This window comes from Euprymna scolopes, chromosome 27, assembly GCF_053919585.1.
Source record: "Euprymna scolopes isolate OS-2025 chromosome 27, ASM5391958v1, whole genome shotgun sequence".
Taxonomy (NCBI): domain Eukaryota; kingdom Metazoa; phylum Mollusca; class Cephalopoda; order Sepiida; family Sepiolidae; genus Euprymna; species Euprymna scolopes.
The window spans coordinates 3658711-3680660 of record NC_136508.1 but is presented as its reverse complement, the minus strand read 5'-3'; the positions used below and the strand labels follow the sequence as shown (position 1 = coordinate 3680660).

Sequence of the window (21950 nt, the reverse complement as noted above, 5' to 3'; positions counted from 1 at the left end):
AATGAGGAATAAACATTAAGCAAAATAAAAAGTAAAAATATAAAAGGTAATACAAGTATAAATAATCATAACAACATTAAGAATAATAGAAGAATGTATAGGAATATGGGCAAAAAATATATAATATCATAAGACCCAGCATTATAATAAACTAATAAATAATAATACAAGTATAAATAATAATGATACAAGTATCAATAGTAATACAAACATAAAAAGTACTAAAAGTATAAATATTAACAAAAGTATAAACCATAGCAAATACATCAATAGAAAGAGAAGCGTTCAGTGCAACAATTATAAAAAATTGACAAATGTACAAATAACAGCATATAAATTTCCATGCCAAATAAATAAAATGACGAATGTATAAATAACAGGATGTTTAAAATTAGGATGTCTAAAATGCACGAATGAAGCAAAACAGAAGCCCGTGGAAGTCGAACAATTGATGGACATCCTGATTTGTGAAGATTGTAGTTAAGATTCAGAGTGACACAACGATGCGATTAGTAGAAAGCATTGGGAAGATTGGTGCCCGTCAAATGTTTATCGAGAAAACAATAGATAGAGTTTAAGCATGGAGGTAATTGGCCAAAGATTAACTAGGTGAGTGTTCGATAACCAGATTGAGAGAAAGCAGATAAACATAAACTTGATTGAGTAGGGAATAAAAAAAGATCAAACGGGTGAGGATTAATAGAAATTAGACAAACGAGAATATAAGAAAGGACTATTTAAGGAAACGTATATAGAGAGAGGAAATTGAAAGGAGAAATCAAATAAAGAGCAATTGATATCAGAGAGAAAATAGGTGTGTCGAAACCAATGTTATAAGTGACATGGCAATACACGCATAAAAGGACGAATCAATGAACAGGGAGGAAATAATGTGAAAAAGTAATTAATTCTTAAAGCCCTTGGAGATTTTCAAGTATAATTGAATAAATTAAGCGATGCAAGAAAACTCAGTTATCGCGTTTATTAAAAGGTTGTAAATACATGAGTATTGGAGCTTAAGCTAAAACGTAACTTCCATTATGATTACATAAATAAAAGTAAAACGTAACTTCAATTATGATTCCATAAAAAAAAGTAAAACATGACTTCCATTATAATTGCATAAATAAAAGTAAAACATGACTTCCATTATAATTGCATAAATAAAAGTAAATCATGACGTCCATTATAATTACATAAAAAAGTAAAACGTAACTTCCATTATAACTGCATAAATAAAAGTAAAAATAACTTCCATTATAATTACAAAAATAAAAGTAAAACGTCAGTTCCATTATAATTACATAAATAAAAGTAAATCATGACTTCCATTATAATTGCATAAATTAAAGTAAAACCTAATTCCATTATAATTACACAAATAAAAGTAAAACGTAACTTCCATTATAATTACATGAATAAAAGTAAATCATGATTCCATTATAATTACATAAAGAAAAGTAAACATGACTACCATTATAATCACATAAATAAAAGTAAAACATGAGTTCCATTATAATTGCATCAATACAAGTAAAACGTAACTTCCATTAAAATTACATAAATAAAAGTCAAACGTAACTTCCATTATAATTACACAAATAAAAGTAAAACGTAACTTCCATTATAATTGCATAAATACAAGTAAAACGTAACTTCCATTATAATTGCATAAAGACAAGTAAAACGTAATTGCATAAATAAAAGTAAAACGTAACTTCCATTATAATTGCATAAATAAAAGTAAGACCTAATTCCATTATAATTACACAAATATAAGTAAAACGTAACTTCAATTATAATTGCATGAATAAAAGTAAATCATGACTTCCATTATAATTGCATAAATCAAAGTAAAACATGACTTCCATTATATTTGCATAAATAAAAGTAAAACGTAACTTCCATTATAATTACATAAAGAAAAGTAAAACATGACTTCCATTATAATTACATAAAAATAGTCAATCATGACTTCTATTATAATTACATAAATAAAAGTAAAATGTGACTTCCATTATAATTACATAAATAAAAGTAAAACAAAACTTCCATTATAATTGCATAAATAAAAGTAAAACGTAACTTCCATTATAATTACATAAATAAACGTAAAACATGACTTCGATTATAATTACATAAATAAAAGTAAATCATGACTTCCATTATAATTACATAAATAAAAGTAAACCGTAACGTCAATTATAATTGCATGAATAAATGTAAAACGTACCTTCAATTAATATTGCATAAATAAAAGTAAAACGTAACTTCCATTATAATAACATAAATAAAAGTAAAACATGACTTCCATTATAATTAAATAAATAAAAGTAAAACGTAAATTCAATCGTAATTATATAAATAAAAGTAAAACTTAACTTCCAGTATAATTGCATAAATAAAAGTAAAACATGACTTCCATTATAATTGCATAAATAAAAGAAAAACGTAACTTCCATTATAATTGCATAAACAAAGTAAAAGTAACTTCTATTATTATTACATAAATAAAAGCAAATCATGACTTCCATTATAATTACAAAAAGGAAAGTTAAAAATGACTTTCATTATAATTACATAAAAAAGTAAAACCTAATTCCATTATAATTACATAAATAAAAGTAAATCATTACTTCCATTATAATTACATAAATAAAAGTAAAACGTAACTTCCATAATAATTGCATGAATAAAAGGAAAACGTAACTTCCATTATGATTGCATAAATAAAAGTAAACCATGACTTCAAATATAATTACATAAATAAAAGTAAATCATGACTTCCATATAAATTGCATGAATAAAAGTAAAACATGACTTCCATTATAATTACATAAATAAAAGTAAAACGTAACTCCATTATAATTACATAAATAAAAGTAAAACATGACTTCCATTATTATTACATAAATAAAAGTAAAACATAACTTCCATTATAATTGCATAAATAAAAGTACAACATGACTTCGATTATAATTGCAAAAATAAAAGTAAAACGTAACTTCCATTATAATTACATAAACAAAAGTAAATCATGACTTCAATTATAATTACATAAATAAAAGTAAATAATGACTTCCATCATAATTACATAAATTAAAGTAAAACATGACTTCCATTAAAATTACATAAATAAAAGTAAAACATGACTTCCATTATAATTTCATAAATAAAAGTAAAACATGACTTCAATTACAATTGCATAAATGAAAGTAAAACATGACTTCCATTATAATTACATAAATAAAAGTAAAACATGACTTCCATTATAATTGCATAAATCAAAGTAAAACGTAACTTCCAGTATAATTGCATAAATAAAATTAAAACGTACCTCCACTATAATTGAATAAATTAAGTAAAACGTAACTTCCATTATAATTACATAAATAAAAGTAAAACATGTCTTCCATTATAATTGAATAAACAAAAGTAAAACGTTACTTCCATTATAATTGCATAAATAAAAGTAAAACGTAACTTCTGTTATAATTACATGAATAACAGTAAAACGTAACTTTAATTATAATTGCATAAATAAAAGTAAAACATAACTTCCATTATGATTACATAAATAAAAGTAAAACATGTCTTCCATTATAATTGAATAAACAAAAGTAAAACGTTACTTCCATTATAATTACATGAATAAAAGTAAAACATGACTTCCATTATAATTACATAAATAAAAGTAAAACGTTAATTCCATTATGATTGCATAAATAGAAGTAAAACATGACTTCCATTATAATTAAAATAATTAAAAATAAAACATGACTTCCATTATAATTACATAAATAAAAGTAAATCATGACTTCAATTATGATTGCATAAATAAAAGTAAAACATGACTTTAATTAGATTGCATAAACAAAAGTAAAACGTGACTTCCATTATAATTGCATAAATAAAAGTACAACATGACTTCAATTATGATTGCATGAATAAAAGTAAAACTTGACTTCCATTATAATTGCATAAATAAAAGTAAATCATGACTTCCATTCTAATTGTATAAATAAAAGCAAAACATGACTTCAATTACAATTGCATAAATAAAAGTAAATCATGACTTCCATTATAATTGCATCAAAATAAAAGTAAAACATGACTTCCATTATAATTGAATAAATGAAAGTAAATCATGACTTCCATTATAATTGCATAACTAAAATTAAAACATGACTTCCATTATAATTGCATAACTTAAAGTAAATCATGACTTCCATTATAATTGCATAAACAGATGTAAAACTTGACTTCCATTATAATTGCATGAATAAATCTGAAACTTAACTTCAATTATAATTACATGATTAAAATTAAAACCCATCTTCCATTATAATTATATAAATAAAAGTAAAACTCAACTTCTAATATAATTGCATAAATAAAAGTAAAACATGACTTCCATCATAATTTCATAAATCAAAGTAAAACACAATTCCATTATAATTGCATAAATAAAAGTAAAACATGACTTACATTATAATTGCATAAATAAAAGTAAAACCCAATTCCATTATAATTGCATGAATAAAAGTAGATCATTAATTCGATTATAATTGCATAAATAAAAGTAAAACATTACTTCCATTATAATTGCATGAATAAAAGTGAAACATGACTTTTATTATAATTGCATAAATTAAAGTAAAACGTGAATTCCATTATGATTACATAAATACAAGTAAAACATGACTTCCACTATAATTGCAGAAATAAAAGTAAAACATGACTTCCATTATAATTGCATTAATAAAAGTGACAAATTACTTCCATTATAATTGCTTAAATTAAAGTGAAACGTTACTTCCATTATAATTACATAAATACAAATAAAACGTGACTTTTATTAATAATTGTATAAACAAAAGTAAAACGTGACTTCCATTATAATTGCATAAATAAAAGTAAATCATGACTTCCATTATAATGGCATAAATAAAAGTAAATCATGACTTCTATTATAATTGCATAAATAAAAGTAAAACGTTACTTTCATTATAATTGTATAAACAAAAGTAAAACCATACTTCCATTATAATTGCATAAATAAAAATAAATCATGACTTCCATTATAATTGTATAAATAAAAGTAAATCATGACTTCCATTATAATTTCATAAATGAAAGTAAATCATGACTTCCATTATAATTGCATAACTTAAAGTAAGTCATGACTTCCATTATAATTGCATAAACAGATGTAAAACGTGACTTCCATTATAATTGCATGAATAAATCTGAAACTTAACTTCAATTATAATTACATGATTAAAATTAAAACCTATCTTCCATTATAATTATATAAATAAAAGTAAAACCTAAATTCTAATATAATTGCATAAATAAAAGTAAAACATGACTTCCATTATAATTGCATAAATGAAAGTAAAACCCAATTCCATTATAATTGCATGAATAAAAGTAGATCATTAATTCCATTATAATTGCATGAATAAAAGTAAAACATTACTTCCATTATAATTGCATGAATAAAAGTGAAACATGACTTTAATTATAATTGCATAAATAAAAGTAAAACGTGAATTCCATTATGATTACATAAATACAAGTAAAATTTGACTTCCATTATAATTGCATAAATCAAAGTAAAACATGACTTCCATTATAATTGCATGAATAAAAGTGAAACATTACTTCCATTATAATTGCTTAAATAAAAGTAAACCGTTACTTCCATTATAATTACATAAATACAAGTAAAACATGACTTTCATTATAATTGCATAAATAAAAGTTAAACGTGACTTCCATTATAATTGCATAAATAAAAGTAAATCATGACTTCCATTATAATTGCATAAATAAAAGTAAATAATGACTTCCATTATAATTGCATAAATAAAAGTAAAACGTGACTTCCATTGTAATTGTATGAATAAAAGTAAAACGTTACTTCTATTATAATTGCATAAATAAAAGTAAATATGACTTCCATTGTAATTGCATAAATAAAAATAAAACGTGACTTCCATTATAATTGCATAAATAAAAGTAAATCATGACTTCCATTATAATTGCATAAATAAAAGTAAATCATGACTTCTATTATAATTGCATAAATAAAAGTAAAACGTTACTTTCATTATAATTGTATACACAAACGTAAAACGTGACTTCCATTATCATTGCATAAATAAAAGTAAAACGTGACTTTTATTATAATTGTATAAACAAAAGTAAAACCTGACTTCCATTATAATTGCATAAATAAAAGTAAATCATGACTTCTATTATAATTGTATAAATAAAAGTAAAACATGACTTCAATTACAATTGCATAAATAAAAGTAAATCATGACTTCCATTATAATTTCATAAATGAAAGTAAATCATGACTTCCATTATAATTTCATAAATAAAAGTAAATCATGACTTCCATTATAATTTCATAAATAAAAGTAAATCATGACTTCCATTATAATTTCATAAATAAAAGTAAATCATGACTTCCATTATAATTTCATAAATGAAAGTAAATCATGACTTCCATTATAATTTCATAAATGAAAGTAAATCATGACTTCCATTATAATTTCATAAATGAAAGTAAATCATGACTTCCATTATAATTTCATAAATAAAAGTAAATCATGACTTCCATTATCATTGCATAAATAAAAGTAAATCATGACTTCCATTATAATTTCATAAATAAAAGTAAATCATGACTTCCATTATAATTTCATAAATGAAAGTAAAACATGACTTCCATTATAATCGCATAACTAAAAGTAAAACGTGACTTCCATTATAATTGCATAACTAGAAGTAAAACATGACTTCCATTATAATTGCATAACTTAAAGTAAGTCATGACTTCGATTATAATTGCATAAACAGATGTAAAACGTGACTTCCATTATAATTGCATGAATAAATCTGAAACTTAACTTCAATTATAATTACATGATTAAAATTAAAACCTATCTTTCATTATAATTATATAAATAAAAGTAAAACCTAAATTCTAATATAATTTTTTTTTTTTTTACAAAGGCGTCACCACATTATCAAGGCCCAGAGGCCACTCAAGGATAAGGGTTAAAGAGTGTACAGTAGAAATTGGTCAATATAGTAATCATTAGTAATGAAAATTTGGTAAATTTGATAACTTATATGGAACGGCTCATCAAGAACTTATTTACTTTAGACTTGAACACAACCATATTGTAGTCAGCCGGAAAGCAGGAAAACGGAAGACAATTCCACAGGCGTGCAGTTCTAAGAAAGAAGCTTTGTTCATGGAATCTACGTTTAGGTTTAGGCACAGATAAAGAGTGGGGGAAATTATTGATAGTGTTTACAGCTAGACGAGTGTTTCTTGTGAAAGTTTGGCGAGGGGGGACCATAGATTGAAGCTCAGTTGAACACTTTCCATGAAAATAACGATACATCAGAGACAAACTCGCAACATCTCTTCTGTGAGATAGAGGTTGCAAGGAGGAGAAAAGGACATCTCCTACGAGGCTACGAAGTCTATTTTGAACTCTATCAAGGCAGGACAAGTCCTTTCTAGCAGCTCCTGCCCAGATGTGGCAACAGTATTCCATCCTTGGACGTACCTGGCTCTTATATAGGTAGAGAATAGCATCAGCAGTGAGATATCTACTGGATCGATAGAAAGATCCCACCATTTTTCCAGCGGCCTTGGCAACAGATTTGATATACGTGTTCCATTTAAGATCAGGAGTAATGGTCAAGCCCAGAAGCTTGTCAAAACTTGAGGCCTCCTGAAGACGAGAGCCATTCATTTCAATTGATGACAAATGTGGATTAAAATGTTGATGATGTAAAGAGAGAAGCTTGGTTTTAGATGCATTAAAAGTAACCAGCCACTCCTTTCCCCATTGTACTACGTGCTCAAGATCAGAGGAGAGAGAATTGGAGAGAACTTGGTCGTTTACTGTCTTAGATGTGCTACCATAAATGGTAGTGTCGTCAGCATAAATGTCTACAAATGATGTAAGGATATGATTTGGAAGATCATTAATGTAGATCAGGAAAAGAGTTGGGCCCAGGATGGATCCCTGAGGGACACCGGCATTAATATTGTGAGCTTCTGATTTTTGCCCCTCAACTACTACTCTTATGAACCTATCAGAGAGAAATGATTTAATAATTGAGAAGACTTTTCCAGCTATACCATAGCTAGCGATCTTATGAAGTAAACCTCTATGCCATACCCTATCAAAGGCTTTAGATATGTCAAGAGCAATTGCCCTAGAAAGATTGCCACCGTCGAGAGATTTGCTAATCCTATGCGATATAACTGTAAGGACATAAACAAGAGTAAAACATTACAGGGAGTTACGCAATTTGAGTAAAATATAGACCATATTTGACTAGTATGTATATATACTGCTCACTTATGAAGTATATTTTCTTTATTTTATATTCCATAAGTTAGAAGTATATTTTATATTTATAAAATTAATTTATATTTATAAAATACAAGGATATTTTATAAGGTACAAGTTTCTGAGGATACTTCATAGTAGTAATAATAGTAGCAATAATAATATTGATAAAAGCACTACTGCCTGAAATACTACTACTCCTACTAAAAATAATAATAGTAATAAAATAATTAATATTATAATTAAAATAATAATTTTAATAATTATAATAATTGTTCACAAAATTCACTACACTACATGAAAGAATAATTACAAACATGAATGATGTATCCGCGAAGCAGACGTAACTTAATGGCTAACTATAGGTTGATTCAGACTGAGACAAAATCTATGCCACTCAGCAACTATAGAGCTTTAACAAGTTTTCCGATAATGTGTAAAATACCGACAAGAAAACGAGAGGGCAATTTTCCACTCCCTCAACGAGTGTGGACTATTTTCAAAGAAAAGGAATGGTGCGGAAAAGAAAACTAAAGGAAGCATTACCTTTTATACTAATTGATAAAAAAAATAGAAAAAAATGTCACATAATAAATTGAGTACGAGAAAGCGTATGGCAGGATCTTAAAAATATAGATAATAGAATGCTTGAGAGCGTACATAATAGCAGGAAATTTTATTGAAAATGTAACGAGAACCAGATGGCTTGAACTGACAAGTGATAGCCTATACATAACTGAGATTAAATTACTAAGCGGTATCTTCCAAGTTTATTCCCTATAACCCCTACGTTTTATCATAGCCATGATACCCCTTAGCAATACACTTTAGTAAATGCCAAGCCAGATACAAGTAAACTAATACAGATGAATCATTAAACCTTGAACAACCTGAAATAAAAAAAAAATAATCTCAGAAAGTACTAAAGATCTTATAAACACGACCAATGTTTTCAGTCGGAACATCTGAATAGAATGCAGAATGAAAAAGTGCACACTGCTAGTAATTAGAAGGAGAAGACTGGAAGCTACGAAAGGCATGGAACTACTCAACCAAACGGAAATAAGGGTACGAGGTGAACATGACAGCTACAAATATTTTGAAATTCCGGAAAGAGCCAGCGTCAGAGAGTAATATTATTAATAAGAGAATTGGAAGAAAATGTCCCATAAGAAAAAGAAATACCTCGAAACTAAACTATATTGTAGAAACCTAATAAAAACCGTAAACAGTGTCACCAGTAAGATACTTTGGGCCGTTTATAGATTGGACGAAAGAAAATAATAGCATCAGGCCAGGAAACTCATGAGTATTAACAATACACTATACTTAAATGATAATGCTGATTCTATGTTAAACGGAAATTCGAATAAAGAGGGCTGGTTTGTATAGAAGAGTTTTTAGATGACACAAAAATAGAACGAGAGTAATACATTATGCGCAATACTGATAACATAATTACTGCAGTAAAATCATTGAAAAATCTAACAAAACAGAACAAATTCTATAGGATGAGAAAAATACAATTGGAAAAGAAAAAAAATCAGGGATTATTCATGAGAGTGGCAAACGAGGAGACTAACGAAAACATTTGGTTCCAAAAGGAAATGTGGACAGAGAAACTACATCCCTAATTAGAGCCGCACAAGATAACGCGATTTAAACAAACCACATCATGGCAAGGGTCGTCTAGATACAAGTATGCAGTAAATACAAACTCTGTAAGTAAAAAGACAAAGCAATAAAATGCATAAGCTAAGGCAGCAAACTAGATTTTAAATACTCAATTTGGGAACGAAATACGCTTGTAATTATGCAGCCAACTGCATCCTTAATACCCAGACAAATGATACAATCACACACCGGCAGCGGTACGTAGAAAACGAAGGTCACAGAATCCTATGGGGTAATAGATATACAAATAGATAAACACATTCAAGCAAAAGGACCGGTTATCATAATAGTTTACAAGAAAGAAATTGTTGATCTTCCTGTTCCAACAGACCACAGAGTGAAGATCCAGGATATAGAGAAGCGGGTAAATGCACAAAACTTGGTAGAGAGTTCCAAAAGGTAGCCAAATTGAAGTAATTCAGGAGGACACCACTAGTAGTAGGAGAACTAGGAATAATGCCGAAAACTTTAGAAAAAAAGAATGAAAGATTAGAATCAGAGAGATGGCTGAGTATATACACGAGATAAAAATACTGAACCTGCTGAAATGTTATAGAAAACTCTTGAATAAGAAGACTAATACAAATGGGCTACAGTCAGAAGTCGGACATATAGAAAGCGTAACAGATGTAAAACTCAAAGAAACACTACAAAGAATCATGAAAACCGCAACTATATAATTGTAAGTTTAAGCCCGCCTCTTCGCTCCCTTCCCAAAAGTTTGTATTATCAGCATAAGTAACCGCAATGCAAATAAAGTGAGGAGCGTCAAGAATAAAGAAAGACCAAGGAGAGGGCGCTAACCGGACATCCACTGAATTGGGTGAAAATTACAGGAACTTTAGCTCTCGAAGATCCCAGCCCTTTTCGTACACATTTCCATTCAGCACTTATTGCCATCCGAATTTCAATTAAGAACAATGGTTGCTACAAACGAGAAACCAATGGTAAACGGCTATTGTTATAACACAAATTTCTGGAAATGTCATCTCTATAAGCATTTTTTGTTTGATAGGCCTGTAAGAGTAGTCGTTGATGGGCAGAAGTCAGAAACTCATAGTACTAACGCTAGCGTCCCTCCGGATTCCATCCTGGGCCAAGCCATCTTTCTGATACGCATCAATGATCCCTCAAATAGCATTATTAGATTATTCGTAGACACCACGGTCTATGTTATCACTTCAAAGGCTAGCACTGACCAATATCTTTCTAATTCTTACTGTTTTGATCTTGAAACCGTGGTGCAATAGGAAAAAAGGAGTGGGTGGTTTATTTTTATGCATCAAAAACCAAGTTTCTCTCTTTTCATCATAATCGCTCTGACCCATGTCACGTTATAATTGAAATGAATGGCTCTCGTTTGAGAGAAGCGCAATGCCTTGGTAATTTTCTACGACTGACCTAAACGTCTGATCTGAAATTGAACGCATACATTAACTCTGTTGCAAAGGTCGCTGAAAAAATAGCTGCATCATTCTACTGCTCCAGTAGATATTCACTGCCGATGCAATCTCATATTTGTATAAAAGCCAGGTACGTCCAAAAATGGAGTACTGTTCTCACATCTGAGCAAGAGCTGCTCAATTCGCTTCATCCTGCCTTAATAGATTTACAAAACCGGTTTCAACGCCTATTAGTTGCTGCCCTTTTCTATTCGCTGCAACCTTTTTCCACAGAAGAGACGTTGCGAGCCTCTCTTTGCTCTGCCGCTATTTTCATGGCAAGTGCTCGACTGAACTCGAATATATGGTCACACGCGACTAGCCCGTATTTATGATTTCCCCACTCTCTATCGGTGCCTATATCTAAACACAGATTCCATGAACAAAGTTTCCTTCCCAGAACTACTCGGCTGTGAAACACTGCTTCGCTGACCTGCTTCATGGTTGAATAAATTATGCTTGTCTTCAAATCCAATGTAAACGAGTTTTTGTTGAGTCTTCCCCATAAATAGTAAAATTCTACCCATATTACACTATTAATGATTGCTACACTACCACTTTCCCCTTATTTTTCACTTGTATTCAGACATTGATAAGTGGTGATTCCTAAGTAAAAAAATACAAATCTTGAAAAGTTTATCGAAAGAGATGGGGCTTATTGAAAATCTGGGGAGACTTATTGTCACTCAAACTCCAGCAAACACTACGGATAGTTCTCAAAACAACATATTTGATGTTAACTCTTGTGAAAACTCCTAGTGATTCAACAGTAAAAAGTATTAAAATAAGAAAAAAAAAACAAGTAAAAGAATAAAAACCTTCCCCTCGCTATAAAAAATACATGTCGAAACCAACATCGATGTATTTAACACTTTTCATGAACGATCATGGGGGATAAAGGGGAACTGAAAGCCTGAACGACTAAGGAGGTTAATTTTTACCCAAATTTCAGATGAATACAATGAGCGTTGTAAATGGTAATTCAATAGTAAATTGTTTTTTTTTAAAGGCCGTTAAGTCATGATAGTTGAAAGAACATATTGGAAAGTAGATTTGTCTTTCAGACTTCAGTTAGCACAACTTGTTTTTGCTGGTTGGCGATCATTGAAATAAAATAATACTTGATACATGCAGACAGAAACTATAAAACATATGATGTCAAGTTAATCGATATTTCATCGACGGATAAAAATAAACACGCCCTTCTCCAAAATCATAAAAAGTGATAGAAAAAAGAATGATTATAAATAACTTACAGAAAATGCTATTTAATTTAACCGTCTATCACAATGATTACAAATAGTAGTTATACTTTTATTCGAGAAACAGAGATAACCGTTAACGGCAATACATACTATAATAGATACTATGATAAACAATGGTAAAGAGCACAAAGTAAGTTTTAATAGTAATCGAATTAAGCAGGGATTATTTGAAATCGATTAGGATCACTACCTAAGATTTCAGGAATACCATTTGATACCACTGAGAAATTTCAAATGTCTGAGAAATAAGTAAACGCATAGACTGATCGAATATCCGCATGAAATGTAAGCACCCTTAATAGTAATAGAAGAATGGAAAGTATTTTACAAAAGACGTTTAAAATATTTGATTCACAAATGTTTATATTCAAGAGAGATTCAACACATTTTTGCCAATAGAATTATGATACTTATCATGGTTTTGAGCAGGTCATCCAGTTATTAGTAGAAGCAGAACACAATGTTAATCTGCTCCAACAATCCCGTCAAGTATTTCTGTAACATTTAATCTCAAATACATTTTGATTACACTCAGCCTCCGCCAGTATAATTAATGATTGACTTACGTATACAGCAATAAAACTACACATACATTGTTAAGACTTTATTAATGCATTCATATATTTATTATTATATTCGCCGAGTAAAAAAAACGGTTTCGATTTCAAAAAACATAAATACAAATTAAAATATAAAATATCTGTAAATATAAACAAAAACTATTTATAAATATAAATAAAAAGCAAATATTTATGATATAAATTAAAAGCACATATTTATAAATATAAGACGAAAAAGATTTTATAACTAAAATTTAATTTATTTATAAATATAAATGAAATAAAATAATATTATAATAGAAATTCAACCAATTTTTTCACAAATAAAAAGTACAAAAAATATGTATAAATATAAATAGTAAAAATCTATTTAATAATATAAATAAAAAAATTAACTTTCTTGTATTCGCTTCGTTAAAAGTTCATTGATTGACTTACCTATGTATATATATATATATATTTATATATATATATATATATATATATATATATATATATATATATATATATATATATATATATATACGAAGGCACACACTTTTTTATATACATGGTTTTCGAAAACCATAAAACTGTAAAAAATCAGGAAATCTATATGCGCATTGTGGGGAGTAATCTTACATATGTAGTTACCTTTGTGGGTATCACATTTATAACTAACTACCTGTGTGGGGAAGGGCGCTAGGTTTGCCCGGCCATAAAATACGCTGAAATATGACATTTTTATTTGTCCAAATACCGTATATATTACAAAAGGGGAGAGGATATTTGGCTTTGCCCGGTCTCAAAATGCACTTAAATATGATATTTTTTGCAGATTTTGTATATATTATTATAAATTCGTGATTTTAAGAGTTAAATAAAAAGTGTTTTGGTTCCATCAGACAGAATCGGCACCGAAAACGAAGCTGTAGAATTATAAGTGGTGGCGTAGCCACTGTACTAACGTGGCACGTATATGAAATAATTAAACATTTAAATTAAGAATAAACGTAGATAAATGTACAGAAAATATAACTTTAAAAAAAAATTTAGCCTACTTTGGACCTCTTCAAAAACTAATTAACCCGGCTAAATACCATTGAAAACCCATTCATTTGAGGCCGCTTACACCGTTCTTTGACTTTTATTTTTAGGAGAGATAAAGTTGAAAAATATGGAGGCAGACATAGTGCTTTTAGATATTAGACTAGCAAGGGACGCCCGGTTTTTCCGTTCGTAAAATATGCTTAAATATAACATTTTGATTCGTCTATATTTCGTATATATTAATATAGAGTCATGGTTTCAAATAAAAAATAAGTAATGGGATGCCACCAACTAGAAGTAAAAGCGAAACTCTAGTCTACCGTTGCACCAACGTGACACGCATATGAACTGGTAAAAAAAAAATTAAAAATAAACTAAGATGAATGGGCAAAATGTATAACATTTTTTTCCATTATTGACTGATTTTTGACCCCTTAAATCCACGAAGGAACGGTGCGAAAAATCCAGTTATTTAGGGATTCTACCGGCGTTCTGCGACTTTTGGTTTCGGAAGAACCAGAGTTAAAATATATAGGGGCAGATAGACATACATACATACAGGCATATAGACTTTTATATATTAGACTAACAGGGGGGAGGGTGTCTGGCCTTGCCCGGCCGTAAAATATGCTAAAATATCATATTTTAATCTGTCTAGTTTTAATATATACTAGCATTTCAGCCCGGCGTTGCCCGGGGTGTTCAGATGTGTATGTTGAGCAAAGAAAAAAAAGTGGTAGTAAGAACGCAGGCTCGAACCCGTATCGCGAAGGAAGAAAAGAACGGGGGGAAAAACATGCCGTCTTTGCTGTTACGACCACCGCCAACTGGAAGTGACTTATGTTTTAATTAAGGCTAGACAATCGAAAGTAGTGGATGCCTTTCGAAAATAACGGCGAAAAGGCGACCCCCCTGTAGAAAAGTGGCCAGTTGAATGTGAAGACGCATGGCATTATCCACTTGCTAATATACAATTCCTTTTACGCAGAAGCAAAGACGATCTATCTGAGGAACTATGTTGTCCATATTATTCCAGAGTTGCTTTTCGAACGAATGTGGAATATGTTACCCGGCTCCTTATTATCTTTAGCGGCCGCATATACCTACGAAGAAGGCACTTAATTTCTTTGCTTACTGTCATCTACTTTGGAATTGTGATGTAATCGTTTATATTTTGATTTAATCTGAATAATACTAAATATCTTGACTTATATTACATGCTAAATAAACTGCCTATTTTAAAATCGGGTATATTAGTTATTTCATAGATTTCCTATATTTTTAACTCTTGAATAATTGATTAATGAATTTATATGCGGATTTATATTATAACATTATAAAAAAGCAGATGTTCATGCCTTAAGTTGTTTCACCGATAAATACGCGACTGCCTGTTACACTATTGCAACATCATATATTCATAAACCGTTTAAGGCATTTACTCCAATTAAAGTGAGACGCGATCTTTACCGCGAGGGTTCTACAGAAATATTAAACATTAATATACGTATGGTGTCAGTGTGAATAATCGTAATGATTAGTTAGTGTGTTTTAACAGGATAGGATATTTAACTACAAATATTAGTTATTTAATAAAGAATATCGTCAAAATTTAACAGGAAGTTATATTAAATACATTTAAATTTATTATATATATGTTTTAATATATTTTTTCGCTGAAGGTTTAATTTATTAATAAATATAAGAAAATAATATAAACGATATATATATATATATATATATATATATAGGCACCGCCAAAACTGGGGGGGGGCAGGTCAGTACTTTTTGACGGACCGTCTTTTTAAAAATCTACCAAAAATCAGGTAATTATCCGATCAATACGAAATTTTCAGCGATTATTAGGAGAAGAATGAACTTTATAACAGTGTACTTATTTTTCATAAACGATATTTATATATATATATATTTTTGCTTACAAAACCCCCCCTTGTTTTGAAGTGGGAACAAATATGCTTAAAATAATCATCTGAGACTGAAATCAACATATTGTGTTGTAAGGGACAGAATTATAGATTAAAAAAAAAAAAAAATTGTTTGCATACCTTATTTTGACGTCTGAATATCAGAACTTCGATTGTGTTTAATTATCCCGCTTTTGAGTTTTGAAGTGTGAAATTCGGTGAATATGTTAAGTAAAATAATTAATTTAAGTTAAGCAAAACAAAAAAAAATGTTTTTTAATATTTATACGAAAAAAGCTATTTTAAAATTTTTGATAAATAAATTAACAATTTTTTTTTAGCGAGCCGAATAATGCATGACCATTATTAAACAGGGCATGCTTTGAATAATCGATACCAAAAAAAAAATTCGATAAATATTTTGCCCTTTGTGTTAAAAATAGCATCTTTTTTTCGATCCCGTTTGAAAACGTTTGCCGCCTTTCGACTATGTTGGACCAAACGCGCTGAAATAATTTTTTTTATTCTGCTTTAAATTGCCCCCCCCATTTTGGGGAGTCTGGCCCCCACACACATACACATTAAAAACCAAACGCATACAAATGGTCACCCATCTGGTACTGGCCAGCCTCAGCTTAATAATACATTGAAATTTTCGTCACTGAAAAATAAGTTTTTTTGGCCTGTTTGGTCTTCCATAGTTTGCTTTTTATCAGACGAAAACGTAAACAGAGTCGATCTGAACTCTACGTCAACGCGAATATCTGGTTACCTATATGAATAAGTGGAATTATTTGAAATTCAGGTACTTATATTATAATATTTTTGCATATTCTCTTAGAAAATCATCCTAAATCTTAGTTAGACAATAAATAAATTAATTAATTATTTCAAAAACCCTTTTTTAATATTTAAGTACGTTTTTTGTGCAAGACAAAAAATGTCAATTGTTAACTTTTTGGGAAAATTTAACATTTAAAATTGAATTAAAAATAGTAGAAAAAGTTTTACATTATTCTGTTTTCTATATGATAAAATTCAGGGGTTTATCTTTCTGGAAAAAAAAAGTTACTCAGAAATAATGGATTTTAATAAACGTAATTTCGTTTTAAAAAACAACAACAACTTGATTTTGCGGCCATTTTTGGCGGTGCCTATATATATATATATAGATATATATATATATATATATATATATATATATATATATATATACATAATACTCTTTTTAAGATAGTAATAGTAATGTCTAATTATTGCTAGACAATTGATTTTCTGCAAAATAAATACAATGATACAGTGGAACAGTTGCATAAACTGTGTTACATTGTCCATAAAAAACAAATATATTATATCGTAAATTTACCAAGCAAATCCCCTATATCCGTTGACCCACATAGATGGCAATAGATAGTACTTATAAAGAGCAGAAGAATATTATCAGTCCCGAATAAAAACCAAATATAGATTGCCTAGTAAGAAATGCGCTGTTCATAGATAATCTTAGCATCGATGGAGGGAAGCTAAGAATTGATTAAACCATAAAAATGGCATCTATTAAACAGATCGATGATCCACGTTGCTTATTGATAGACCAATACCATCATTGAGAGAAAGCAAAGAGTCTATTATGTAATATATATTTATATATATATATATATATATATATATAAGTTTCCGGAAAAACATGGTTATTCAATATTTCACCCTTTATTTATATCAATCCATTTAATTTATGATGCTTGGTGTAACTTCAGAGCATAGATAAATAAATGACGAAAGGTCTACATTCTAAATCTTAAGATGTTTTTTTTTTCTTTCAGCATATTAAAATGTTTAATTCTTGACAGCAAATCCATTTGTTTATTATCATGTTATATATTTTTTAATTTTTTACGCCCTGTCTCAACCGAAGTATAAGAACTCGTTAACTGTAAAAGAAGATAAAAAGATTATAGGTGTGATTACATAAATCTGATAACAAATACGAAGTGCAGTTGCAATATATTTCATGATATTTACGATATAAATGTTTTGTCATTAATATGTACATGCTATACTTGTATAATTTTTGTCATTAATATATATATATATGCCTATGTCGATATATATATGCATGTATATATACATATATTTCTATTATTATTATTAGTAGTAGTAGTAGTAGTAATAGTAGTAGTAGTAGTAGTAGTAGTAAATACCTACAGACACTAGTGTTTCATTCTTTTGTGAATCATCAGGTGATACGATTACTGCCGGTCGGGAGATTCGACCGCGACAACGAAGCCATCTCTGACTCCATTATAAAGGAAATAACCTCACCTATCTACGGCATAATCGCGTTGGCACACCGGTTCTCGTCTGATCACCGAAGTTAAGCAACGTCGAGCCTGGTTAATACCAAATGGGTGACCATTTGGGAATTCTGGGCGCTGTATGTGCTCACGTTTATCTCGGCATTTGTTTCCATTCGTCCTGAACATACACTTCACTTGCCACTGGTATTTAACCATGTCGAAGCAGGAGAGGCGTAGTTCGAGATTTCACACCTCCTGCCACAAGAATTTCACGCGCAGGCACCTTTTCGTATGTATCCATAGTGTGTCAAAGACTGAAGGAGCTCCTAACCTTACGGCCAACCTCAACCACGAAAAATAGCGTAGAAATTCTAACATTTTTTTTTAATGCTGTAACATCCGACAGGAGTGTTCTAATGATTATAACATCATGATCTGCGCACGTGAGCTTAAGTGATCGACTTACATTTCAGTTTTAAAATCCTCCACAATAAGAACCGAGTTTTTAAAGGAACTTACATTACTATAATAATTTTTAAATACCTACAGACACAAGTATTTCTCCCTTTCGGGAATCATCGATGAGCGCGTGGTACAGTGGAGGAGGAGGTGGCTAGTTACTTTTAATGCATCTAAAGCCAAGCTCCTATCCTTACATCATCAACGCTCTGATCCCCATCTGGCATCAATTGAAATGAATGGCGCTCGACTAGGGGAAGCTCCATGCTTTGATAAGCTTCTTGGCTTGACCTTTACTCCTGACCTAAATTGGAACACGCACATCAAGTCTATTGCGAAGGTCACTGCTGATGCAATTCTCTACTTATATAAAAGCCAAATACGACCAAGGATGGAGTACTGTTGCCACATCTGGGCAGGAGCTGCGAAAAACACTCTATCCTGCCTTGACAGAGTACAGAATAGGCTTCGTAGCTTAGTGAGGGATGCCCTTTTCTCTTCCCTGCAACCTCTCTCCCAAAGGAGAAAGGTTGGGAGCCTTTCTTTTGTTTTATCGTTACTTTCATGGCAGGTGCTCGTCTGAGCTCCAATCCCTGGTTCCCCCTCGCCGATCTTTCACGAAAAACACCCGTCTAGCTGAAGCCACTGTCAAAGATTTTCCCAACATTTTATTTGTGCCAAAACCAAAACGTAGATTCCATGAACAAAGCTTCTTTCTCAAAAGTGCACGTCTATGGAACTCTGTTCCGTCTGCCTGTTTCCCACCTGACTACAACTTGGATGTCTTAAAGTCCAACATAAACAAATTCCTGCTGAATCGCCCCCATAAGTAGACACTTTATCATATCTTAACACTAACGTACTGTGCACGCAATAACCCTTATTCCCGAGTGGTTTCTTGTCCTTGTTAAGTGGTGACCAGCTTGTAAAAAAAACACGATTACTGCAGAGCGTCGCATGGAAAAGAAACATGTTTCAATTTCTAGAAGAGAAATACCATTGGAAAATATTGCGTATGTTTAAGATTTGTTTTATTGTCTACCATATTGTATTTATCATTATTTATAATGATTCATGATTTTCTTAATTACTCATAATCAATAATTCACTTTGATTTTAAACGACAAAAACATTTGAACTGATTTTCCTTCGTATTACATAAATAAACAAGCTCATTGATTGTACTCATCAGCTAAGTAGTTAATTATTTGCATATTTATAAATTTATTTTTATTTCATTATAAACAAAATCTAAAAACATATTGTAATTATTGTAATATGAGTCTGATTATTGCATATGAACATTCAAAATGACTATACACAGAGATGTATTTCATATATAAGATTTAAATCTCATATTTTCTTCGTTTAGTGCTTCCCCGTGACAAATATTTTAAAGATTTTTAAATAAGTCAATTTTTTTTATAAATATGCACTAGAGATTCACATTAATGCTAAACTTTACATCGAGAAATGTGTAATCAGCTGTTCAGAGTCATGACGTACACGGGATAGGGAACTGACAAACAACCATAAGATATAATACATTGACAATTGTTATATCGCAAAACTGGCTGTAATAATTATATGTATGGTGTCGCAAGAATGTAACAGTGTCATACGTGTAAACAACCGTTCAACTCTGCGATAGTTATATGTAATTTCTCTACCTCTATCCCCCGACTCAAAACTAATACTCTAATAAGTCATTCTCTGACAATATAGATATAGAATATATTATAAATAATAACGCTCAAATATATGTATTATTATTATTTTAATGTCATACACTGTAATTGTCTTAGTTTTTCAAGTTACACAGACGCAGGTATCGCTGCATTCATAGTTACTTTACAGCTCATTCCTTGACACAGAATAGCACTTTCCCGATCTGCCTCACAGAGTGCGAAGCTCAACAAGTTTTACTTGAAGACCTCTTCCTTACCAGTCTGTGCAGTTCAATATGCGTTCATCAGGGACGCTAACAAACTAATGTACTGTTACATAACATCAATGATCAAACATTATATTTATTGTTACATAAAAATTAATGATAGCATAAAAATATTTATTTTTCCATAAAATAAATGAAGTCATAAAAATATATATTGCTACATGAATAAAATTATAACATAAAAATTGTTACATAAAAATAAATGATGACACAAAAATATATATTGTTACATAAACATTAATAACATAAAAATATATATTGTAACATAAGCATAATTACTAACATAAAAATATATATTGTAACATAAACATTATTAATAACATAAAAAATATATTGTTACATAAACATTATTAATAATATAAAAATAGTTATTGTAACATAAACATTATTAATAACATAAAAATAGTTATTGTAACACAAATATTATTAATAACATAAATATATATATATTGTAACATAAACAGTATGAATAACATAAAAATATATATTGTAACATAAACATTATTAATAACATAAAAATCGTTATTGTAAGATAAACAGTATTAATAACATAAACATAAAATAGTTATTGTAACATAAACATTATTAATAACAGAAAAATAGTTATTGTAACATAAACATTATTAATAACAGAAAAATAGGTATTGCTACATAAAAGTAAATGATAACATAAAAATATGTACTTTTACATAAGAATAATATAAAATAGGTATTGTTACATGAAATAAATGATACTTTAAAATATGCATTGTAACATAAAAATGATAACAGAAAAATATGGATTGTTAATAAAAACAAATTCATAACACAAGAATATGTATTGTTACATAAAAATAAATGAACACATAAAATATAAATTGTTACATAAACACAAATAATAACATAAAAATACATACAAATAAATAATAAATACCAACGTAAAAATATATATTGTTACATAAAATAAATGATGACA

General features: G+C 29.3%; 1 pseudogene; it reads left to right on the top strand.

Annotated features, from left to right (window-relative positions):
* Positions 1–18609: 18609 nt before the first annotated feature.
* LOC145249295 (5S ribosomal RNA) lies at positions 18610–18726 on the top strand (annotated as a pseudogene).
* Positions 18727–21950: the final 3224 nt, after the last annotated feature.